Source organism: Opisthocomus hoazin, chromosome 8, assembly GCF_030867145.1.
Source record: "Opisthocomus hoazin isolate bOpiHoa1 chromosome 8, bOpiHoa1.hap1, whole genome shotgun sequence".
Lineage (NCBI taxonomy): Eukaryota > Metazoa > Chordata > Aves > Opisthocomiformes > Opisthocomidae > Opisthocomus > Opisthocomus hoazin.
In genome coordinates, this window is record NC_134421.1 from 18,485,461 (window position 1) to 18,512,390 (window position 26,930).

Sequence of the window (26,930 nt, forward strand, 5' to 3'; positions counted from 1 at the left end):
AAGCTAAACTGCTGCAGTGAAGAGCACTTTGTCAGCCATTTTGAAACTGCACTGAAAATGTGATTAAAATGGCTGCAATGTGCACTCAAGACCAGCCACTCGGTGACAACTCAGCAGTGGATAAAACATTTATGCAGTAAAGCACCTTCCTCTTTGCCACACTGCAACAAACTGCACAGGCAGAGGGGGGCCAGAGGAATGGTTTCTTTGACAGGCAGCAAATGGTTAATGCACAGCTGCAACACTGCAGCTACTCAGAGCACCACTGGTAGAGAGCAAACTAAAATAAATCAAAACCCGCTGAGAGGCAGCCCTCATAGGTCTGCGATCCAGGATTTGTATCACATACATCAAACCCCTCCCAGCTCTAGGCAGTTCAGAATCCATGTCACATATTAACAGCCACAGATACAGAGCCAGATCATGCACGGAACTGACAAATGTTAGAATGTTAGGGAATGCTTTTCAAGAGCAGCCTCATTTCCGCCTTAAGAAAAAAAAAAGCTTAAGAAACTGATCTATACCTTTTTACAGCACCACCCATTTTGAAAGATTGTGCAATATTAGTTGCCCAATAAACAGTTTTACTTGGGGGGAGAAAAGGAGGTCCACTTCTTAAATAAGGAAGCTAGCAAAAACCCAGGAACACTCCAGAACCTCAGTGCCCAAAGAAATCAAGTATATAATTTTTATAAATGATGCAGTACATTGTGTAAGTTGTTCAAAGAAGAGACATATCCAGAATACCTTCAGCAATTTTCCTGAAACGTTGTAATGATACCGAGTAGTCTGTTCCTAACAAACTAGTTTGGGAACCTTTGAGGGAGAGGTGTTGTCAAACAAATACACAATTTTAATGCAAGCAGAACTTAAGATAACACAGGTTCCTCTTTAACATTTGTTCATTAATGCCAGTCACCCACTCTTGTCCAGGCTACAGTGAATCAGTTCTGGAGGGAGCTCCTCTGTATCTGCCTCACTTCATAATGTACACCTCTTCCACAAAATCCCAACATGGCTATTTTAAAACAAAACAACTGCAAGAGCACATGGAACAGTCTTTGTGATGCAAATTTAGTGCAACATGGTAAGCCCCCCCTCCCAAAAAAAGGGGGGAGAACGTGCCCTCCGTTTACTTCTGTTATGAAAATGTCTAAACTTATGTAATTGTGCATTCTGTTGACAGCTGTAGCTGGTTATTTCAGGACTGATTAATCATGCCAGCAGTAGTTGCCTGATGCACTCATCAGCACCAGTCAGTATTTCAAACTTTTAAAATGTTGAAATACACCAGGCTAGCTAATACAAGGACAAAAGGAAAAGCATGATTTACAACACAAGAAATGCCACATTACATATAAACAGCTACATTAATTATCATCTTTGATAATACTGTACAGATTCAAATAACTAAATTAAAATGCTTGAAGTTCAAATGCCCAAAAGACAAGTCCCTCCAAAACAAATTTATGAAGACTGGAGAACAATTTAATTACAATTAATTTAAAATTACCCAGTACACTGATGTTTTTTTACCCACCAAGACCTATTACTAAATCAAAAATCAAGTTTACAACAAATTCAAAAGAAACGTTTTCTATTAGCCAGTTATAACCCCATGTTGCTTACTCTGAACTTCACACATGGAACATGTTCAGCTTACAGAGATTTACAGTAACTCATAATATTTCAGAATTCAAACAGTATTTCATTTATATGGCGAATAAACATACATTTTGATTTCCATGGTAGCTATGTTTTAAATAGAAGAGACTTCTATCTTTAGCACACTTACAAAATTCCTACATCAAAAAGTGAATCTGACCTCCAGTCCTAGAAGTTCAACAAAAACCTAGGAAGGTTCTAACCCAAAACCCAAGAGCTGCACTTGTACAACACTGCATTCTCTAATACTCAGTCCTGGAGCTTGATATATGGGAACTCAGTGACTTAAATATGCTTGAATAGGCATAACTACTTAGCAAAAAAATTTCAGAGAACACTTTCACTGAGCCAGAGAAAACAGAACTCATGTCACACTCCAGTTGCTGCATTCAATCACCTTACCTTGTCAGAAAGTTTCGTGAACATGCAGAGGTACTGATACGTTAACACAGACACCCAGTCACAAAAATCTAGCCGAATGGTAAAAGACTATATGCATTTACTCAACAGTTCACTTCAGTATACTTCAGTTAACATTTACATGTGTGTTATTAAGTTAAAAAATATTAACAAAACATTTAAAATAAAACCTGATGTTTAATTAAACACAAAATTAGAACTGAAATAACTCATCTGAGAATGCTTTGGTCCAGGAAATATTAAAGTGAACCTACACTAATATGGAATTCCTACATTAGCATGGGACTACAGTTTCTCTACTGCTACTTAGGGTGGCATACAGGTTCTCTATAAATCAAAAACAAGTAAGATCAAGCATTTTTAAGAGGTTCAGAATGGAATTTAAACTTAACCTGTTTAGATTTCTCTTAAATACACAAAATCTCCAAACAAACTTAACTCTGCTCCCTTTTGATGGATGACATGCAAACTACACTGCAGTATCATCTCAGCAAGTTCAATTATTCTAGTCATAAGTCCATTTTTAAAAGACCTTCCATTTTCCAACTTTCTCATGAACATCAAACAAGAAACTCAAGAGAACAGTACTCTGTCATTTCTCTAATTGTTGCCCTGTATAAGTAATATCACCCCTACCTTTTAAATATCATTACATGGAGTCAGACTTTGTACTAGGGCTCATACCCTGAAGAATCAAAGGGAGGCAGAAGATTCTGGACTTTCAGACAGGGTTTTATGTCATTTCACATTACAAGGCCAGTAAAAAAGCAGCCAAAGCATATATAATTTCTTTTTGGTCAAATTACACACTTAGAAACCAGTCTGCTACATATCATCCACATTTCCTTGTGTGCAAACCATATCTCATCCCCTTTTCTCATTTACCCTCTTCTTTCATCCTTTTTTGTATGTTAATTAACGTTAAGTGGACAAAACAGTTCTTACACTGATGAAATTCATGAGACACTACTACTGCTTGTATGCATCTGAACTGAAGTCTCAACAGACCACCTACTGAAACCCTCCTTTATTCCTGTGTTTACATAGGCTAGTAGGCTGACTTCAAGAAACATCTCAAATTGCACTTAGGACAGCAAGAACTTTGTAGATTAAAAAAACCTATTGGGGAAAAGGAAGAGTCCACGTTGATCATGAAACAAGGAACACTAGAGTCCAGAAAGTCATAGTCTGCACAACATGTGAGGTCTTCCCGTAATTCCAAGACACTTGAAAATAGGACCAATGAAGGAAATTTTCAATGTATTGACTGAAGTCACCAAGCATGTATGTTTACAGGCTAGTTTGCTACTAAACACATTTTGAAAGACTCAAAAAAAAATTAGAATGCAACATCTATTTAAAATGACTTTCTGAAAACTGCAATAAGTTAGAGGCAAAGATAGAAGGAACTTTTTCATGCGCGTTTTTTCTTTTACCATAATATTTCTTTACACTATTGTGAAATGGAGGATAATGCTTAGGCAAGCTGAAAATGATGGAGCAAATATATAAATGTCAGTTTAACCCAGCAGCTGGCAACTAGGACCACACAGGTGCTCACTTGCTCCTCCTTCCCCACAGTGGGATGGGGAGGAGAATGGACAAAAAGTAAAACTTGCAGGTTGAGATAGAGACCATTTAATAAGACAATAAAGGAAGGAATAATAATAATAAAGAATATGCAAAACAAGCAATACATAATAAAATTTTTCTCACTGCCCGACAACTGATTGTGCGGCCAGTCCCTGAGAAGCAATTGCAGAACTCCTGGATTTTGTGGATATTGTGGAACTTGCAGATTTCGCGGAACTCGCCAAACCCACAGAATAGGGATCAAACTCCCAGAAAAAAGATCGAGCTTCCAGAAAAAAGATTCTGCCCCCCAGCCAACCCCTATTTATATACTGAGCACGATGGCTAGCGTACGGAATATTTCCATTGGCCAGCTTGGGTTAGCTGTCTGGCTACACTCCCTCCTAGCTCTTGTACACCTGCTCATTAGCCGAACCTGGAGAACTGAAAAAAGTCCTTGATTTCTTAGCAACAACTAAAAACATCAGTATATTATCAACATTCTTCTCATACTAAATCCAAAACACATCAGCTTCTGGAAGAAAATTAACTCTATCCCAGGTGAAACCAGGCTAACAGGTTATTTTCACAGGTAGGTGACACATCCACAGTCATATTATTTAGAAAACCTTTCTTTCAGTACATGAATTTACTTAAAAGCATTTTCAGAAATTGTCTAGAAGAGAAAAAGTTTTTCTGTATTAAAAATATCCAAGTTACACACAGCAAACAAGCTGTATTAGTTTACCTAAATATCTTAGAAAATAAGTTATTGCAAAAAAATACTTTGCACACAGCCATCTAATTTACTAAGATCTCACATGATTTGATGTTTGTCCTGGAAGAAGTAAGAGCTGGTAACTCATGAGTAGTTTTTAGTCATTTATAACATGCACAGCTCAAAATAAAATATCTTTGAGGGCACAGCCTTTATTTTTTTTTTTTGGTCTTACAAGTTACTCATAAGTCACAAAGGAACATAAAGGACATTTATACAATATACATATATAGTGTTCTGAATTCCTCTGCAGTGATATAGTGGAAGCTGCCATAGTGAGGAGCAGGCATTTCTTTAATACCACATAGTAACTATTATGCCTTCAGCTACACCACCAAGAAATCATTACAAAAAAAAAAAAAAAAAAGGGGAGGAATGAGGAGGACAGACTTACTGTTAAATATACAGTTGATTTTAAACAGCATACATCAGTGGTACTAAAGAAGACAATGAGTGAGCAATGGAACTAACGAAACCACATTTCCTGCAAATTTATAAACATTGTCTCGCTACTTTTTATCAGAGTAACCTTGGGTTATCACTGGTACCGCACCACACCAGGCACGTGAGCGCACGTACATGTCTAGTCCGAAGCTGCACGTTGATGTGACAGCCTCCATCCTGCTTTGACAGACAATGCCTATGTCCTGACTGACAGCAACTTACCACCTCAAAACAATGTGTAACTGGTATGTTCCCTCACTGGGGACAATGGCAGCCTCTCCTCACCCCAGCTGCTTGTTCTCACAAAATTTGCAGGAATTTGCAGGAATTAATTATCTTCAATACTTACTACTCTGTCAAATTTACTGAATACAAACAAGTCTTTCAAGAATTACTAAGGCTAGAACAATTGACAAACAACAATCACAGAAAATTGGACTACCAGAACTGAGCAGATTTCTGTTAAAACTTGTAGGGCTATGGCACAATTAAAAAACATTTTTGTTACAAACCTGTTTTGTAATTTTCTGCTTAAGCAAAAAAAGGTATTTGTTAAACACATTTACCAGTGGAATTCCCAAGTGACATTTAATAACCTTATTTATGCATTTCTTAAGTTTCATGCAGGCATTCATTTTTCACTACAACATTGTTTTGTTGTTTAATACTGTCTAACATAACCTCAAATGAAAACATAAAACACAAAGTCACATAAAACTTAAGTGTAGCTGAAATTCTACTCTCAACTTTGGGATTTTTTTTTTGCACACACACACACATATATATATGCGCACAAATAGTCAAGACAGAAGTAAGAACTAGAACATTAACTAAAGCCAGAATATGCAACTAAACATAAACACACACCCACCCCCCAAACCAACAAAACAGACTCTCTTTTCTGACTCACAATTCAATTGTTTACACACTGAAAAGCTAAAAAATGTATTGGTCTAGTCCAATCTTTACTATTCCAAAAGAACACTAATGCATTCTGCAGATCCAGTTTCTGGATAGCTAGTATCAGTAATTTATATCTCTAAAATTGATCATACTCATTTTTATAGTCTGATCTGTAGACTAATAATGAACTTTAATGATCAGATGATTCCAGAGACTTAAACATTCTACATATGAACTCAAAGCTTTCCTAACCCTCACTGCTACAGAAACAGGGAGAAAAAATTAGTCACAACCCCCCAAATAAAAAAGGTAAGACACCTAAACATACTACAAATGATATATAAAATCTCTTCAGGAGAATGAAAATTAAGATCCCACAACATCATGTAAAATTTTGCTTTTTAAAAGACAACCATAACTCAAAGGCTGACAAAAATCTATGCTCCAGATCCTCCTGACTGAAAAAAAAAAGCTCAAAGTTAGAACACTTTACAGCTACCTTCTTTGGGATCAGCCACCAGACTTTAATAGCAAAAACAAGACTGAGCTACAGGAATTTTAAATATGAAGTACTACTCTATTCACATCTGAACTTTATTCAGAACTTAAGACATTCTGTAACTGTCCAACTTAACAAGAACAGCTGGCTACAGATCACTTTAGAGAACAACCTACCTTTCTGCTTCTTAATGAGCTGTCAAAAACAAACAAAAAAAAAGAAATCAAAATTTGTAAGATTTATTTGCTTGTTTCGGTTTTTTGTTGGTTTTGGTTTGGTTTTCTAAAGACAGAAAGGAAGAGAAAACCCCACAGAAGAACCCTATCTTACTCTCCATCCCATATTTGGATAAATCACTGCTGCTTGATGAACATCATTTCTTACAGTATGGTGGAAACAGGACAGAGTTTATTGATATAATACAGCATATAGTGCAATGAAGATAACTAAAATACTAGAGTTACAAATATACACCATGAAAGCATCATTTGTGTTGGCCAGCTTATGAGTTCCCAATTGCTTTATGTGTATACGTAAATCTCTCAAAGTCATGTCACATACTAAAGAGTCCAGCCACAGATTCAACTGAAAAAACATTAAGAAACTTAGACTTCTCTGTAATTAAAAGAAATATTATACAAAAATATATTGGAAAGGAAAAAAAACCCCAAAACTAAAAAATCCACATTCACACACCATAACAGTTTTGTAACTTGCAACTTATTTTCCTCATCTAATAACCCTTATGAAAACTTTGATGTACATCTGTATCACTGCAGTAATTTCCAAAAGAAACTCACAATACAAACATATGACCAGCACACAATATAGAAAAACACTAGGTGGAGAGCAAATGAAAAAAATGCATTCAACTTGCAAACTATTTAAGTAAGAGCATCATACTGATAAAGTATCTTTCGGCCTTACTATCTACATTTCATCAATAACCCTGAGATTTTTGGTATAAATATAATTCCTGACAATAAGCCCAGAAAAGCCTAATTAATGATCATACTATTTTAAAAAAATCTATATGGGGAGAAATTAATTTTTTTTTCTTGTTTTGGAAGAAAAATAGAATATCTGGTTTAGCTGGCTGCTTTTCACTGTGGAAATATCACCTGTTTATAACAGTAAAAAAAGCCTTATCCGAAAAATCACAAACACATTGAAAGTGAGGATTTAGTTACTAATTAGGAATCAGTTACTAACATAGTATTTTAAAAATTGTTTAACTGTTTCTGTTTGCAACACATTCTTTAAAACCAATATTTAAAATTAATCTATTTTTATTTATAGGTTGTTCAGTTTCTTGGCTAGCCAGATCACATCCCATGCTGGGGGGAAAGCATTTGTCCATATTAGACCACATTTCCTGTCTCTATGCTCCAAAGCCTGGAAGCATTACTAAAGGACCCTTTACAGCAAAGCTAACACACTACAGTTAATGTTGAGCTTCTAAATATGTGAAATGGGTGTAACAGTACAAGCTAAAACAGGAGGTATCAGCAAACATCACAGAGTACAGCATGCACACATATCTATTTGAATTAGCATCTTACTGAAAACAGACTTCATAATGGATAGGAAGGGAAAATGAAGAGGTCCTTCAATGAGAGCATTAAATTACTGTTTCAGTTGATGTATATAATTATTGCATCCTTCTATTAATCGATTTTGTTAACTGTGAACAGTTTCCACTGATCAACTACACAACATTTAAGATAGTCTTGTTAAATTAATTCATACAGCAAAATACAACACTGTTCCACAGTATCACAGGAAGCATCAGTTCAGCACTGCTACACTTGGTAGCAAGGTTGGAGGTGATAAAAAGCCTTTTTCTCCAAGCAAGCTAGTAAGTCTACTAAACAAAGAACATAATGATGAGAACACAAAGATCTCTTCAGATTCTTTTAAAAAGAACACACAATGGGCAGTTACTTATAAAATATACAGTGACAAAACAAGTTTCTCTAATTATTTGTCATTTAATGAAAAACATACTGCTATTCAAAATTTTTAATACGATCCTTTTCTGGATTATGATACGTCTGGACCCTACAAAATAATAAGATAACTGCCAAACTTGAGGAATAGTGAGTTTAGCCGTGATTCATGAATTGCACAAATCCTTATGCAATCACTGGTGAATTAATTTTATGATGGGTCTGACAACTACCATTAGCCCCATTTCACAGATCTGAAAACTGACAGATTACCTAGACAAGATCACATATCAAATAGCAGTATTTTTTGTGTTTGTTTTTTCCCCTCCAAAGAATTCTTAATTTTCAAGGTGTTACTCTCCCTCGTACCTTCCTGTAGGACTGCACAAATCAGTACCTAATCAGAAAAACATAACAATTTCTTACATCGATACCTTACATCCATACAGAGTTCATATTAACTTATTCATTTCAGATTTAAGCATAAGCTAGGCACATTCTCCGCATTTTTATTAAAAAAAAAACCCTAAAGTAATAGTTAATATTATTAACCGTAATAACTGTAACTAGAACAAACTGGTATAACAGATTATGGCCCAAAGTATATTTGAACTTGCAAGAGAGAGCCAAATAGCATACTTGTACAATATCCTGATCCTGCGGATGCAAATTCCAATAAACTTCTTCGTAACAAAATTGCATTTGCTTGTATAATCTGGGATATTGAACAAACGTATTTATTAACATACTCTTACTTCTGCCAGTTAGACAGCAGGTTAAGTAAGCTGTCTAGATACACAAATGTTATTTTTCTGTGACTGCATGAAGGCTACAGTTTTCAGCTCATTGACTGTTGCCTAGAACAGTTGAGCTGTTCACTCCTTTTTACAGGAACATTTTCCCATTAACAGTTCCATCCAATTTTTCCATCCAACAAGTCTATCTGTGTTAAGGGTCAAACTGACGTTGTCATATGCAGGTTTACTTCAAGATTACTATTATGCAACAAAATGTTCTAACGCAGGCATTTCCACTAGGTATCGGTCAAAGATTACGAGATCTAATAAGAAGGATATATTCCTGTTAAAAGAAAAAACTTATTGAGGACAACGCCACACCTCTAACAGGCTCCAACGTCACATCAGAATTAAAACACTCAATATGAATACTGTTTCAATATTTCAAATTCTTAAGTTCAAAGAAAAACACTCAACTATGAATACTGTTTCAGTATTTCAAATTCTTAAGTTCAAAGAAAATTAGAAGTTCAAGTGTACCTTCTTCACGTAATACTTAAACTGTTAACTTTCGCCATTTTGCTTGACGTGGGCCTCCATGACACCCTGGAGTAGCCACTCTGACCTTGTTTACCGACAGCACCACATAACTAATGCATAACTAGGCCTTTTTTTTCCCCCTCTCCACTGAAGCACCATTATTTCTCGTAAATCAGCATGCCTGCATGCTTCAGAAACTTTAACCTGAAGTTCATCAGCACGCTACTGAACGCAGTAAAAATGGTTTTCTCCCCGCTGCTTCTGCAGCCCATCCGCCGCAACGCTCGACACCCGCACCCACTGTATTTGCAAGGATATCCGCAGGGTGCACTCTGCACCTCCCAGGTCACACCATCCCCAATTCGGACAGAGGGGACGGAACCGCTTTCAAGGCGCCAGGCAGCCGGGCACGCCACTGTCCCACCCAAACACCCGCCCGGTGCGGCGTGGGAGGCGCCTCCACCTCATCTCACCTCACCGACGTGCAAGGCAGAGTGCAGACAACTGCCTGGTGTTGCCCAGCCCTCCGCGCCTCCAGGACACGGCAGAGTGCCCCAGCTGCGCCCTGCCCCACGCCAGACCCACCTGCGAGCCGCTGCGGGGATCCCTCCACACGCGGGGGGAGGAGGAAAGCACCTCCCCGCACCCCACTCCCCACCTGCTGCCTCCTCTGCGCGAAAACAGCAACGCGCATGCGCGCCGCCGCCTGCACTGGAGCCGAGTCACGTGCTCCTATGCAGCACGCGCGTAGATGCGCCGCGCTTGTGAGCAGGTGTGGCTGCGCGCAGCGGCGCGTGTGCAAAGCTGCAGCCCCGGAGCATGCGCACTAGCGCCACCACCGCCGCGCGGGGCAGCGTTCCGCGTAGAGTGCTGCCGCTGCAGCGCCGTTCGCGCGCCTGAGGGGGACGTGCGGTACCTGTGCCCCGGCCTCCCGTCGCGGCTCCTGCCTCAGCGCTCGGCGGCCGCCGCCGCTCCCGCCTTCCCGGTGCTGCCGCCGTAGATTCGAAATCGCAACCCGCTCCGGGCGCCAACACCGCCTACCCCCGTCGCACGCGCCGGGCCGTTATGCAAATAAGTCCCGTGTCCCCTCCCCTCTCTCGGCTGACCCCGCCCCCTCCATGGGCACAGGGGCCGGCAGTGGGGGCTGCCTCGGAGCCGGCCAATCCCAGGGCCGGCCATCTTGCCAGCATGCAAATGAGCCGCCGAGTTATTTAAATGAGCAGGTGGCTCCGCCCCTTGGCGGGCGGTGGCGGATGGCTATTCGTGAGAACGCGGCGGGGCCGAGGGACTCGCTGCAGCCGTCGCTGCCAGGGGGCGCTGTGGTGGAGCCATGGACAGGGCCCGGGGCAAGGGCGGGAGCAGCCGGCCCTTCCCTCCCTGCCTGCCGCCGGCCTCCGGCCTCCTGCCCCAGCAGCTGTGGGCTGCCTGGCTCTGGAGCCTCTCTGACACCTTCGAAAGCCTGCCCAGGGTCCGCTGGGCACCCCTGGAAATAACCAGTATTATATCAGCTTCCTTCGTCGTTCGCTGCAGCTCCCTTATCGCTCCTCTAGTCCAGGCTCTGGGCCGTGCGCGAGGTAACTTTTTTTTCTCCACGACAGGCTGCACCTGGCCAAAACACAGAGGTTTTGGTGTTTTTTTTAACAACCAGCTTTGGGTTTCAAGAGTGTCAAGAAACCAAACAGTACCATTGGCTGTGCTTTAGGTGGATCTAAGGCCCATGACTTATCCTGGGAGACCTGCAGGTCAAAACCACAAGTGGCCATTTCCCACTCGCCCTCCATTTCGGCCTAAGCGATGTGGGTCGGAGGGAGAGAAAACCACGGGACCTGCTTTAATCTGAGTCAGAACTTGGCACCCTTTGTACCGTAGCCAAAGGCAAGAATGACCATTGCCAGCAGCTGGTCTGTCCCACGAGGCACGGATCAGGTCTAGCAGAGAGACTGGCGGCTGTATCCTCAGGTACACAGAAGGAACAAGAGCATAGGAGGACACGTGTACAGTTTTCAGCAGAAATGCTTATATACTGCCTGTGCTAATCTAGTGCTGAGATGCAAGTATGAGTCACCTACTAACCCTGTAATGGAAAGTCCCATTCTCTCTTTGTTAAGGCTGATAAAATTCATGTTCTTCCTACTGAAGGCATGAAAAATGGCATCCTGATTTATCTACTTCATGGGTAAGCTAAATATGAATTAAGTTTTTGTCAGTCGCATGCAGACCAGGCTGACCAACAGGGTGCTCTGTTCTTGTATGTCATGGAACAGTACCTATGACACAGCCATTTAAGAATCCTGTCAGCTGTGCTTGGCAGATTAAGGGGTAGTGTTTTAAGATGCTGTCATTCCCAGTGGTTTGCCTGACCTCCCTACTACATGCTTGCATTGCTCAGCCAAGATGGAAAAAGGAAATGTTTACATGTGCCCATAAATTTGTGCAAACACATGTGCAACAGTGCTTTAAACAGGTGTACCAGCCTGCGATCTTGAACTGCTGAAGTCTGAACATAGATCTTGCTCTGCCATCTTTGCTACAGACATGATAATTTCGAAGAGAAACTGTGACAGACACCTGCAACAGTAATTTCTTAAACTTTCATAGCTAGCTTTATCGAGCTGCAGTGTGATACTGGAATGTTTGTCCTGGAAAAAGGGAGACTTGAATTTTGGTTGAGTCTTCTGTGCTTTTGTGTACAGACAGAGGACAAGGCACTTCAGAAAGAAAAACCTAGAACTATCCAGAAGTGGGCACTTCCTAGCCATGCTTACTGTTGAACTTGAAATTTCATTGCTAGTGAGCACTAATGCAGGGTATTTTTTTTGCATATACAAGTATCTTTTTTGCATATATATCCTTTGAGAGTCAATCAGGAGTGGATGTTTTGTGGCTAAAAGATGGATGTTTTCAGAAGACTGGGTATTGGTACAGCCGTCTCTTTGGATGACAACTGGTGTTATTCTAAACTTTAATATTGTAGAATCATAGAATAGTTTGGGTTGGAAGGGACCATAGGGATCATCTAGTTCCAACACCCCTGCCATGGGCAGGGACACCTTCTGCTAGACCAAGTTGCTCAAAGCCCCATCCGACCTGGCCTTGAATGCTACCAGGGAGGGGGCATCCACAACTTCTCTGGGCAACCTGTTCCAGTGCCTCACCACCCTCAGAGTAAAGAATTTCTACCTTACATCTAATCTAAATCTACCCTCTTCCAGTTTGAAGCCATTACTCCTTGCCCTATCACTACATACCCTCGTAAATAGTCCCTCTCCAACTTTCTTGTAGGCCCCCTTCAGGTACTGGAACACCACAATAAGGTCTCCCCGCAGCCTTCTCTTCTCCCATCTCAACAGCCCCAACTTTCTCAGCCTTTCCTCATAGGAGAGGCGTTCAATCCTTCTGACCATTTTTGTGGCCCTCCTCTGGACGTGCTCCAACAGGTCCATGTCTTTCCTGTGCTGAGGGCTCCAGAGCTGGACACAGGACCCCAAGTGGGGTCTCACCAGAATGGAGCAGAGGGGCAGAATCACCTCCCTCCACCTGCTGGCCACGCTTCTCTTGATGCAGCCCAGGATACGGTTGGCCTTCTGGGCTGCAAGCGCATATTACTGGGTTATGTTGAGCTTCTCATCAACCAGCACCCCACGTCCTTCTTCTTAGGGCTGCTCTCAATCCATTCTCTGCCCAGCCTGTACTTGTGCTTGGGATTGCCCTGACCCACGTGCAGGACCTTGCACTTGTCCTTGTTGAACATCATGAGGTTCGCACGGGCCCACCTATCAAGCCTGTCCAGGCCCCTCTGGATGGCATCCCTTCTCTCAGTGTGTTGACCACACCATGCAGCTTGGTGTTGTTGGCAAACTTGGTGAGGGGGCACTCAATCCCACTGTCCATGTCGACGACAAAGATATTAAACAGCACCAGTCCCATGGAACCATATGGAAGCCATTACAGCAACGTAATATTTTGTCCACTGCAGTGCATTTCATGCACCTAAATGAGAATGAAGAACGTTTTGTCACCCTAATAAATATACAGTTTGTCAAGTCTGCATTTAGCTATGAATTTACTGCAATTGGTTGGTTTTTTTTCCTCATAGATACATAGAAAATACAGAAATGCACCAAGAAATTAATGATTACAGGAATCTTTCTTGGATCTCAGAGGAAAAGATAGTACTGAAAATCTGGGTGCCTCAAAAAAATCCTATTTGTCAGGCCTAAAGTCTGTCTCCATTTGGTGATAGGCTGCAGTTTAATCAGCAGCTGAGGGGACCCATCAACTACTACTAGCAGAGACGGGAAGCTATTGATTGTGATTATCCCCAGATAATCTAGATTGCTGACTATCTCTGAAGTGTTTATAAGTCTACTTATAAACATGCTACTGTTCTTTCAAATGCTGAATAATCCAGCTGTCCAGAGTTTATGCGTTGTTCATGATGACAGAAACTGAGAAATCTCTGAAACAAGTTCAGAGAGCCAGTTCTGTAATGAAATACAGAAACATAAAAGTTGCCATTGAAACCTCACACTTAAATAGCATGGGAAAGCTTCTGCAAGGCCCAGTAGACCAATGACTATTTCTTAAGAATTACTCATTAATATTTCAAATGATGTTTAGAAAGGTGGTTTTGGTGTGGGTTTCTTTTTTCAGTTATTCATAAATTAAACACTTATTGAAAGGTGACAGAAAACAAATGCATTCAGTTTTACATAGAATTGCCTAGAAATTTAACTTGGTGTATGAATTATCTTTGCAAAGACAGAAGGTGATCCCATTCTTCGCCAGAGCTTTACAACAGTGACAAAAGTGGAATATAATAACTTTCTTTGCTCCAAAATAGTTATAGAAAGACAAACTATTAAAAAAGCAAGCAAACAAAATCAGTTAATTTTGTTTTCAGAACTACTTGTTGTTGATCACCAAAGACAATAAGGATTAACAGGAAATCAGCATCAAAATTATTTTTAAATGGAAAATTTATTTTCATTCTTGTTTCACTTAGTATGAATTATGTTAATATGTTCATCTTTATACCATAGTTCATCTTTATATCATAGCCGTTTTCTAGCATTACAAATACATATAAGATGATTTATTATTGCTTAAAAATGGGTTCAAAGAAAAACTTATGAAGTATTTTAAAGAAAAAAGTATTATGATTCTCTGATTATAAACCATTCCCATGCAGGGCAAAAGAAACACCATAACACCAGAAAGTAATTTAACTAACAGAAATATTTCTGGCAAGGAAGAAAATATATCCCTATCTGACAACATAATCTGTGCTTTAATAATTCATTTGGGACTTCAAGAATTTCAGTAGGAAGGCTTAAAATGTCACTCAAAAAGGATTTACACGATACCTTTCTGGTGAAGACAAATAGAGGAAATTTTTTAAGTTCCTTTTTTATATAAGGGCACTTTTTTTTTTCAAATAGAGAAACTTAAAATACAGCCAGCAGGAAAAAAAATCTATGAAAATATGTTCAGACATTTCCTAAATTTTTAAAAGATATAAACTTAAGAACGTACAAAGAGTGCAAACATGGTAAATGTAACCAAAATACTTGAGGAAATTTTACTATAGTGAATGAAAGCTATTTAAGGTATTTTCACTTAGGTTACTTTTCACCGTAGATTAAGTAGCTTCCTGTAATGTGACTTTTGTAAAATACGCTAATATTATCTATTACCTTTAAAGGTAATAAGAAGATTCGGGGAAAATTCCTAAATCTGTTCGTCTCTGATGTAATAATAGTTTTTAAAAATAAAATTTACTAATGATGAAGTAAATATTCTGCTGCTCAGCTGTTTCCTGATCAAACTTACTCTGTGGTGACTTTGCTGTGTTTACTAACTCATTTATTTACTGAACACATATGTCTAGGTTAAACACCAATCAGTCTTTTTTTCCTCTGTGTTGTCCTCTCCCTTTGCTTCCTTCCACCTCTACCATAATAAACTAGATCTCACTTCATTTCTGGTTTTAATAAGAAAATTGTATTTTGTACCATAAAGATTGATACAGTTCAGTGGTAAATGTCGAGTTCAATGATAAAGTAGTGACAAAGCCATGTATTTATATCTTGTTAAAGTTGTTTCTACTGCACTAAATTATGTGTTTTGAGATACAAGAAAGTATTGTCTGCACCGTGAATTCTTGTGCTTAACATCTAGCTGAAGAGTCTATCAGACTTCAAAAGAAAAAGAAATTTTAACCAAATGTAACCTGATTGACAATTGGAATCTATTAAATGAAGAACCTTTTCCAAAGGGTCTAAAAATTAAGAGAATTCTAAGCACCGATCAGGAATCTGTTTGTTGGAAACAAGAGCTTGTCTCCCATTGTCCCATTTATTCTTTGATATGAGAAAGTTGTGAAACCTAGTTGTAAAAACAGCACCTGATATACTGGAGAACATTCAAGCTATAAAAGCTCTTTTGGTTTTAGCTATTTTTCTTGCAGTTTATTTTGAATCATTAGAAGTATTCACGTGGTGGCCATGGAACAATCTGGTTTTCATCAAATCTGTTGACTATGTAACTTACTTCCTGAACACAGTTGTCTTTCCATTACTTCAGAGATAATTACTCTAGAAGTAGCTTGGTTTGGAAGATGCCTTTTCCCCCCTAAAAATGCAAAGTAATACTGCGGTGGCATTGTTATTGCAGCAGAGGTTGAGAAATTAGTGCTCAGCTTTAACTCCCACAGTACTTCTTAGATGAAGTGTGCTTGACCTCCAGATTACACATGTAAAGTTTTATGAACATGTGTCTCATTAAATTTTATCCAATTTAAGTATTTTTAGAAATTGATGAAGAAACATGAAGAATATTTCATATGTTCCCTCCTTGGGAGTATGTTTTGACTCTGGAATGTAATTAATATGGAATGTCTTCAGTAAATGAACTATGAAGATAATCTGAAGTGTGTGGGCTGATTTTTGTGTAGTCATGTTGCTGACTTAGTTTAAAGGAATGAAGATATTTCACCTTTTCATCTGTTCAGAAATGGAAATACTTTCTTTAAAAGAAAATTTTCTATACTATTTTAAAAGGATGAGTCAGTTTATTTCTTTTTCTCAGCTCTGATGCTGGGTTTTTTTCAGTGTCATACCTGCTTTAGATCTTTCTAGAAAGTGGAAGACTCAAGGGTTAATGAATCCAAGTGGTAATAGTGGTAATAAATTTCTTGATAAATGATGTGTATCTGCAGGAAATTGCCAGTGAAGAATCAGATGCAGAGTGGTTTAGTAGCAACTTAAAAAGGTAAAATATTTGGGCTTAGCCATAGTGACCTTTTTCAGGAAGACATTAATTACAGAATAATTGGACTTAAGAATATCTCATGATCTCCTCAGTTGTATTTTGAAAGGTCTCTTTTTTTTTTTGTCTTAAACACAGGATGATCAGCCTTTACAAATAAAAATTTGTCTGTCAGAAGAGGAATGGAATCTAAACATGTGCTTGTATGGGTTTATATATGTAGTTTTGTTGTTTTTATTACTGTTGTATTTCCTGCTTGGATTGAATTTTCTCCACAGTGACTTAAAGTGAAAATGAAGGGCAACTATAAATTCACTACATTTATGCCAAACCTGAACATACAATCATACTTAAAAAAAAAAAAAAAAGGAATGTTTTGAAGTTTTGGCATTTGCCAGTCTTAAGTTGGCCATTATTTTTGCTGGAAGCCATTGCCTTGCCTTTACAGCTTTTTCCTAACTGAAGTTGTCGTCTAGTATTTTTTTGCCAAGTTCTGAGTACTTTCTCATTACTTCCTTCTATAAGTTCCTTTTATTACATGGTAAAACAAGATCAATACCTCTTGTATAAACATAACTTCAAAAATATCACACAATTCTTCCAATACTGAGGGAGGTAACTAACCAAAACACATGATTCATTGATCCTGATTAAAGTCCCCAACAAATGGAGAAGTCAGCACCTATCCATTGCTAGTTACCACCACCTTACTTAGTAAGTTATTTAAATTCCATGATTTAGAAGAATAATTTTAGATTATTTCTCCCAACATTGGTATACCTGAGGAAGTGAGAAAGGAGCTCTTATATTTTTGAGGTAGGTGTCCTACAGATCATAATGTATACACATACGGAAGGAAGGAATGAAGGAAATGAAGGAAAGGAAGGAAAGGAAGGAAGGGAAGGAAGGAAGGGAAGGAAGGAAGGAAGGAAAAGAAGGAAAGGAAGGAAAGGAAGGAAAGGAGGAGAGGAAAGGGAAGGGAAGGGAAGGGAAGGGAAGGGAAGGGAAGGGAAGGGAAGGGAAGGGAAGGGAAGGGAAGGGAAGGGAAGGGAAGGGAAGGGAAGGGAAGGGAAGGGAAGGGAAGGGAAGGGAAGGGAAGGGAAGGGAAGGGAAGGGAAGGGAAGGAAAGGCAAGGAAAGGCAAGGAAAGGCAAGGAAAGGCAAGGAAAGGCAAGGAAAGGAAAGGAAAGGAAAGGAAAGGAAAGGAAAGGAAAGGAAAGGAAAGGAAAGGAAAGGAAAGGAAAGGAAAGGAAAGGAAAGGAAGAGAAGCTTAGGTTGCCTCTTCTGCCCCTTTCAGTGGGAGGGCATGGTTCTCAAAATGAAGTAGGTTGCAGCTGTGGCAGAGGATGAGAACATTAAAGAATAGGGTAAATGGAATGGATAAAAAAGATAAATGTTTGGCAGCTCTACTTTCAATCCTACTGTTTGTTGTAATCAACTATTCACCTTCCTTTTAAATTCCATGCTTCTTTTGTCATACGCAGGCATCCATCTGCTCTTCACAGCCTTCATAGCCACAGGGAATGGCTGGTATAGAACAGGTGTATCTCACAGAAAACTGGGAATGGCAAATTGATTGCAGGTCTATATCGCAGGGAATGTCTCTGTGAGATGGTCTTGCTACACTGGTAGAGGGATAAGATTGCTTCTGTATGTACACGTTAGCCTGCTAGCCAAATTCTAAGAAGGTCTTCTCATCAGTGGCCCCTTCATTCACTGTGGTCCCCTCCACAGGCTGCAGAAAATACCTGCTCCACCATGGTCTCCATGAGCTGCAGGAGAATCTCTGCTCCAGTGCCTGGAGCACCTCCTCCCCCTCCTTCTTCTATGACCTTGGTGTTCACAAAGTTGTGTCTCACATGTTTCTTCCTTACTCCAACTGCCATACAGTGCTTTACTCTGTCATGTTTTCCCAGAGCTGCCACCAGGATGGCTGATGGGCTCAGCTGTCTCCTGTAGTGGATCTGTTGTGAAGCCAGCTGGAACCGGCTGTGTCTGGCACAAGGCAGTCCCTCACCTCTTCTCAGACGCCACCTCTGCAGTCCCCCTACTACCAAAACCTTGCCACCTATATGCAACACATTCCTCCCCTTTCCTTTGTGAAACACATTTTTGTCATTAAAATATGCATTCATCACACATCCTCCAAAAACTTACAACTTACAACTTACAACATCAACAAAAAAATTCCCTGCATCAAAATCAAAGTAGCACCATCGTGACACTGACAAGGGTGAACAACATACACGCACAATAAAATTCCACCACTTGTCCCTTCACCACAACAAAAATTCCCAACACCAGTATCAAAGCTCTCCCAAATTATTCCACTCCCTGGCAATGTCCAGTCCACATTTTGCCCATTACTTCTCCCAATTACTGTTGTTATCTCAAATTCCTTGAGCCCCACATTGAACACCAAAAAGGACTGTGGTGGCTTAGCCTTGTCTAGCAGCCAGATGCCCACCCAGCCGCTCTCTCACTCCCCCTCTTCAACAGGACAGGTGGAAAAAATAGGGTGGACAAGCTTAGAACAATTGAGATAAAGACAGTGAAATCACTTACCAATTACTGCCACTCGCAAAACAGACTTGGGGAACGTTAATTTAATTTATTGCCAATTAAAATAGATTTGGATAGTGAGAAATAAAAACAAAAATTAAAACAACACCTTCCTCCTATCTCTAACAAAAAAGAGCCCAAAGTTCCTATTGTGTAATAAATCATCCATTTTCTTTTATTCTTCGCTTTTTGATAAAAATGCTGAAACATTAGTTTCTTTTACCACAAGCTGCTACAGGTTCTTGTTTTGTTTGTGTTATTCTGCGGTAGTCTTACAAGTTGACATTTTAATGTTTTCTTGATGTAGCTCACCATGTAAGTCAAATTATTAATTATTAACAAAACCATCTTTGCGAATGTACCTCATTTGTTTCACAAGGAAGTGAACAACTTAAAAAAATCAAAAGAAAACATTGTCTCATCATACTTGCTTTCTTCATTAGGATGGTGTATTGACAGGTTTCTAAGGAAGTTCTTTCTGCGACAAAAATACCCCTCTTGGAGCAGCAGGAAGAGAAATAGATCATGCAGAAAATCCATAGATACATGGAAGAAGTTATGCTGTCACTCAACAGCATGTTCTAAATACTTATAACATCTTTGAGCATTTTGCATTTTCACATTAGCCCAACTTTCAGATACCAATAACTCTTTGTGATTTAATCTGATAGAAAACCATGTTTTGGAATGGCATTGGAATCTGGTCAGGAGTCTCACTGTCAAGGGACAAAGCTCTAAAGGAAAGATATGAAACCCTCAAGTGAACAGTCAACTCCTTTCAAATTACTGAGATTTTGAGGTGCATTTCTCTCCAGTCTCTCTTCTGTGTAGTTCTGCCTTTTGTACCAGTTTTGTGCTAATGTCCAGCCCATTCACTCCTGAGATGTGTCCATGGGGCATGTGTTGTTTCCCTCTCCTTCCAGCTGCTCCAGGCTCTGGTATCTCTTTTGCTTTACCCTTTCCTAGCCTGTCTGTGGCTTTCACTCTTTTCTGAGATGTGAAACTGTTCAGGGCTTCTCTAATCAGTTGAGAAAAGAGCAGATTCACTCACATTTTTGGTCACCTGACAGCAAAACCAGTGGGGAACTACACAGCTACCAACTGGCAAAACTTTAAGCTACAGCATTGGAGCAACAGCAGAAAACCAAGATTGTTTTGTATATATCCATCATAACTGTGAGGACTAGAATTATTATACAATACTCCTGAAAAGGAGTTCATGCTCTTTATCCAGGAAAGCCATATACCTGTTACAAAGCGGTAAAAGGTTTGACTTGTTTCAAATTTTGCTTGGACGAGTAATTTTCTTCTGCTTTACATTTTTTTTCTCTTTTTAGTTGTCTTGCTCCCTCTACTTTGAAAGTGGCTTCTTCTAGTAACTCAGAAGTGATGTCCCATTTGCTAGAGGGGTTTTGGTTTTCCACTATACCGTTCTGATGTGGGAAATTGACGTTTAGTTTGATTTTGCTATAGCTTTAGTTTGATTTTGTTATATAGCTTTGCAGCCATGTCAAGGCAAGGATTAAACCTCTGACATTTAGTTTGGTCCTATTCTTTGTAATCTTGCTAACAAGGACTGCTGTGAGTTCAAATGAAGATAACAAGGACTGGTGCAAGACAGGTAAAAGAGACAGGAACTGATAACCAGAACCCTGTTGTCTGTAAGAAGCCCCCCTCTAGCTGAAACTGGTTTGGTGGCTTGGAACTCCGCCAACACAGGCAACTCAGCAGTTTTGGGCCAAAGGTGAAAAGTACACAGCAAGAAAGACTACAAGCCTTTGCGAGGAAGACTATGAGCCTTCATCCAGAAGACCCCCACAGAAGACCACCAGATGACATTGCGCAAGCGCTAAAGAGGGGTGGAGTATGATAATGAATTCCTGGAAATAATTATAATAATCACACCTATTCCCAGAACTAATTGCAATAATCCAGCCCACTTAGATAAACTTTGTAATAAATAGGTGCATCCTTTGTGACTCGGTGTGCAAGTTAGGGGGAGTGATCCCCCTTGCACCCGCCCGTCACAATAAACATACCTGCCTTATAACTCTCCGTGAGTTCCGCATGTCAGTTCTGCTTCTTGCTAAGGATTACCACCATGGTTTTACTTACTAGCTACTTGCTATTTCACCAGTAGAGTGGTAAAAGTGGCTCCCTGGAATTAGAAACCGAATGTTTTCAGGGTTTTACTTCCCACTCAAGATGATCCCTTCATGATGGCTCCACTCTGGCCATGCACACTCTTCAACTCCCTCGGTCACCTCCGGAGAAACCTAATTCTACCAACATACGGCGTCTATGGAAGTAAACCAAAATATGTCTGCCCGATAGCCTAACCGTGTCTGTGGTTAAGCTCATGAGGAGTCACTGCGCAGCCTCCATCAGTTCCCGGTCTCTGCTTTTAGTGACCAACATTTTTTCATATTTTTATTTGTTTTTTAGAGCCGTGGAGCAGCCACCAGCCCTGACACTGCATAAGGTGGAGCTGAGAGTGCCTCCGGGGCCGGGTGCCTCCGGCCAAACGGCGGAGGGGAGGCCGGCCTGGGGTCTCCCGCCGCCGGCGGCTGGGCCGGGAGCGGCGGCTGGGCCGGGAGGCGCGGCGCGTCCCAAAGGCCCGCGCTGGGCCCCGGGGCCTCCCGGAGAGGGGCGCGAGGAGCGGTCACCGTGGCAACGCGCGTGAGGTAAGCGGTGTTGCCTAGCAACCGGGGCTCCGGGCACGAGGAGCCTCTAGAGAGTTCGGAGCACGGGCGTTGGAGGGCGGGGGAGGGGAAGCGGGAACCTGCCTTGAAAACGGGCCCGAAGGCGGCCGAAGGGCGGGTGGACGGCCGGGCTGAGGCGGGAGAGGCATGTCTGCAGGAAGGTGTGGGGCATGCAGGGATGGTGTGGGCCTGGCGCCGCAGGGCCCGGCTGTGGCCAGCCCTGGGGAAGGCTCCCCGCAGGTGCTGCTCGGCCCGCAGACCTGCCGTGCGCTCCCCTCGTCGCTCCCACGGGGCCAGGGCAAGCCGAAGAGCGTGTGGTGACATGGAAGGGCGTTACGGATCATCCCGGCCCCAATTTTGGTTTTCTTGGTGTGGACTGAGATCAGGAAGAGCTCACTGAGCGTATCACTCTCGTGCAGTGGAGTTGCTTTCTAAAATCACATCACCGGGGCAGTACTTTTCTTTTTTTCAGTGGCATTAGTACTGCCGATAGGTAAAACACAGTTCCGTAAAACAGAATGTGTTTACAGAGACTTGCTGAGATCTAGACTTTGCATCCCAACAAAAGAGGTCGCAAGTGAGAGAGGTCCAGAGGAAGATGATGGAGACAACCAGATGTTTGTATAATGACAGTTAATTTTCTTTGTTTTTCTGTGCTAGATGTTACGAAAATTCACAACTGGCTCGTGCCGCCCGAGGAGAGAGGCTAGGATGTAAAGTATGCAATTACAAGAGTAAATATTTATTCATGCATGTGAGGTGTCCCAGCCAAACTGGGGGACCCCAAATGTGGTTTTATACAAGGTTCTTGTACCCTTCAAGTGTTCAGCTACAACACAATTTGACTAATCACTAACACAACACTACTGATTACTAATCACAGTAAAACTTTGTGAAGCAGCTATAGTTCTGCAGCATTCTGACTGCTTGTCTATTGATCCAGACATGTAGTCTTGCTGTAGCTACTTCTATGATGCCAGATGATGCTGGGAGGGTTTCAAAGATGTGTTAGAGGGGCTAGGATGCTGGAACTATCTTGGCTGCCCAGGGATATCTTTTGTCCTTCATGGACAGCTCTAAATTTCCAAGAAGCAATGTCCTTATGTTCAGGACCGGGCTGTCTTTCTGGTTCTTGCAATGAGCTGGTGTCTGTTAGTTTGTTTTTCTCAAGTAGGAACAATCCCAAAGTCTCCAGTAAACTTCCACTACCTTACTACATTGCACTGTACAATGTGAACTAATATATATTAACAAAGTTAATATACTTTCATACTATAAAGACTACTTAATATGAATTAGCAATTAAAAAGTAAACTAGAAAAATATGAGAAGATATATAAAATTGGAAGAAAAATGACACCAACAATAGTAGAATATTTGTCTCTCTGTATCTCTATATTATATTCTCTCATATGAAATAGTTTTCAGGTATGATGCTTCCATCTCAAACAGGTACACTATTACAGAACTCTGAGTTCAGAGATGTCTGAAAATATTGATTAGGACAAAAATGAAAAGTTGAGAATCTTTTGTTTAGAAAGTAATCAGAGACGAGCTATAAAAGCTATGAAAAATACTGAGTGGCACAGAGATTTCACACTGACTTTCCATTTGTCCTTTCAAAAAACATGTCAAAGGCATGTTGTGAAAACTGAACGACACGCACTGTGGATTACTAAATTACAGCAGTCAGGAAGCCTAATGGGATTGTAGTCTCCATATTAGAACTGCCTGATGCAGCCCGTGCTCCATCTGATGGAAGGAAATTCCTCCAGTATGACACTTTCCTATCACCACTGCAGCTTCACTCAGATCTGAACTATTAAATATATGCAATTTCTACATCACATAATAGAAACCAGGTCTACAAGTTCATAAGATATCTCAACAATGTATCCACTTTTGATCTTCTGGAGTTTAATTCTACTCCAGGCATTAAATTTGTGTCTCTGTTGCATCCACAGCAAAAGCCAATTCTGAGCTTTTTCTGTTACTATTAAACTGTGCAATGGGAAAGAATTTTCTAATTGTTCTGTTAAAATCCCTGTATGGCAATCTGAATTCCTGGCGCTAGACCTATTGTACAGTTCGTCTGTTTAGCGTTTTAGAATTGTCATTTTAGTATAAACTTTCCTACTGACTCTGAAGTGGGTATGTTAATGAGCAGCTGATGAGGAGCCATGTCAGAAACAAGTACCTAGGCAGACTCACTGCCATGGTGCTAAAAGCAAATTTGTGAAGTCCCAGATTTAGTGTCCCCTCACCACCCCAATTCCTTTGCTGCAAAAAAGCAGAAACTATCCCAAATTCTTCAGACATCAGAATTTTACTGTAAAGTACAAATCACTGCGGCTGTAAGTTCTTTTTATGATTCATGAGCACACTTTATAGCATTTCTAACGTGCAGAATTTTATTCCTGGTTTCTAGTTGATGTGATTAACTTCCCTGGCTTTCTGTCTCCTTGTTTATCACTACCTCCAGCACCAACTGGTCAAATTATGGTCTGCTGCATAAGAAAAGAGTGTATGCTATTCTTTATAAGATATATGGAAGAGAATAATTCCATCTGTTAAGAGACCATGTTTTACACTCACCTTGAGTTTAGACTGAAAACACATTTAATATCAAGCACAGAACAGTAATATTTTTACAGTCAACAGTGCTATTGGAAGCACCATCTTTTATTTCATATATCCAACTTTTGCAGGCGCCCTCTTTTACTATTTAACAGTGCTAAACAGTCGCATATGAAAGCACGAGTCTCCTCTGCACCATACTTTAACATGTATACTGATATGCTGATTTGTTAATATATAATTCTGATTTTATAGATGTTGTGATAAGCTTCAGGGTAGTGAGAAAGCAGGCCTGTTGATCTTTACACTATTATCTGACATTTATACTAACAATAAAACATTTTAGGAATAAACAGGCTATGAATCCGATTCAGGACACTTCAGGCTTACTTGACAGCTTCTTGTCTCATTTCACATCACCCATAGCTCATGCATTGGTGGTGCAGTGCTGCTGCCTCCTTTCACTCTGGCACCCAAGATCGTGCTTATCAGCTTGTGTGGCATGTGGTGAACGAGGAGTGGGAGAGAGCCTGTAATGACAGGCTGTGCCCATGGCACATGTCTCCCAGTGCGCTGTTCCTCCCAAAAGCATATTTCCCAGCTGCTGCCTGTGATGTGACTATCAAGGGGAATTTGGCCTGGGACAAAACATGCCACAATCTTCTCCTCTGAACCTTGGGGTTTATTGCAGCTGGTCTTTAGACCACCTGCTGGGGGTTTCAGCTACAGCTGCCATGCTGTGCACTAAGACAATTACCAATGACGCTCTAGTTCCCGAGTATCCTAGGCTGGGTTGCTATACTTTAGGAATTAAAAGCTATTTTTGCTATTTGGCTGCAAAATTAATGGGTCATTTCTCAGGGATGCATAACTAAAGTAAGCACCTTTCTTTTATGGGGAAAGCAACAGTCCTCCTTTTTTATACTAATTAATGATTTCATTGTATATTTTGGAAGTGCAAAGTTTTTGGGCGCAGTTCTGTGGCCAAACACCACTGTACAGATCTTATTTATTTTCTCTTTCAGTTTCAGTTTCGAGATGGAATGTGACTTGCATACATCTTTAGTGAAGTGACAGATGGAAATAATAAATACTAGAATTATACTGATTAAAAGTAAGATCCGAAGGGTAAAACATGCTATTATATTATCTTATAAAGATACGTTGCAACAAGTGTTGGATCTACTGTAATTCTCTTCAGAAAAAAATAGAGTTAGGATTTAATAATTCTCATCTCTGCAATTAAAGGAAAAGGCTAATTTTTGAAATTTTTTTTCTGCCATGCGTATTTCATATATATGAGTTTTTCAGTTGCTCACAAATTCTTCTTTTTAATTATTAAAAAACCAAGAAGGGCACTAATATGGGAGAGAAAGAGGAAACTTTCAGAAAGTGAAATAAGTTTCAAGCTTTTTTATGCAATGGTTGCACTTAAATATTGTGTTTTGAAAGAGTACAGGCTTGATATTTGGTTAAAATTTTTAATACAATGACTGTAATTATACTGAAACTATAGCATAGTTAAACCAGTAATTTTTTATCCTACAGTTACCACTAATTCGTGTAACCACAAAGAGCATGGCTAGGAATAATTGTAGGGGGAACACAATGGTTCATGTGAATACAATGTACACCTGAATTACATATATATACATATATACATACATATAGATAGATGTGATTGTATGTCTACCTATACATGTATGTAGAATTCGGATGTAGAATATAAACACGTGTTGTGTAAAATGGAATTAACTGGAATACCTGTATAGTTACTTCATATTTGTATTGGCATCAATTGATGCCATGACCTTACTGTAACTGGGTATCAACTGAAGCTACACTGTAATTAATAGCTGTGTGATTATGTTGATATCCCATATGACTGAAACACAAAACATTTTAACTCTTTATTGCACATCATTTTAAAAGTTGACATAGCGACTTTACACTAATCTCAGTTACTCGCAATTGTTTATAAATGGTCATGTGTTGAAATGCCACATTTTTTAAAAAAACTAATCATTGAATTATTCGAGTGTGATGAAAGGATTCCAAACTTGGTTTTGATGCTTTTATAATTCAAAAATAGGTAAGATGTAGAATTTTAGGTTTGTAATACTACTTTTCTCTAAGAAATACTCAGAAGTCACTACAGTTTGAAGCTATTAGAAAGACTAAGATATTCAATGTTCCACATTATTATCACAAGAAATTGTTGAAAATATTTAAGTTTTTACAGTGTACTAACACTTTCACTATAGAGCATAAGGAATGCTTGTAATCTAAAGGGTAAGGGAGATTTGAAGACAGC

At 40.0% G+C, this 26,930-nt stretch overlaps 1 protein-coding gene across 2 annotated transcripts in view; it reads right to left on the reverse strand.

The window, feature by feature from the left end:
* Nucleotides 1–10,553, reverse strand: part of ATF7IP (activating transcription factor 7 interacting protein) — a 127,865-nt gene extending 117,312 nt beyond the window's left edge. Inside the window, exon 1 of one of the 2 annotated variants that reach the window (XM_075428279.1) lies at nucleotides 10,424–10,553. The gene's annotated coding sequence lies outside the window, so the exon portion shown is untranslated. Of the gene's footprint in view, nucleotides 1–10,092; nucleotides 10,208–10,423 lie in introns of those variants that run through there. The other variant, XM_075428287.1, reaches the window with a different exon arrangement.
* Nucleotides 10,554–26,930: the final 16,377 nt, after the last annotated feature.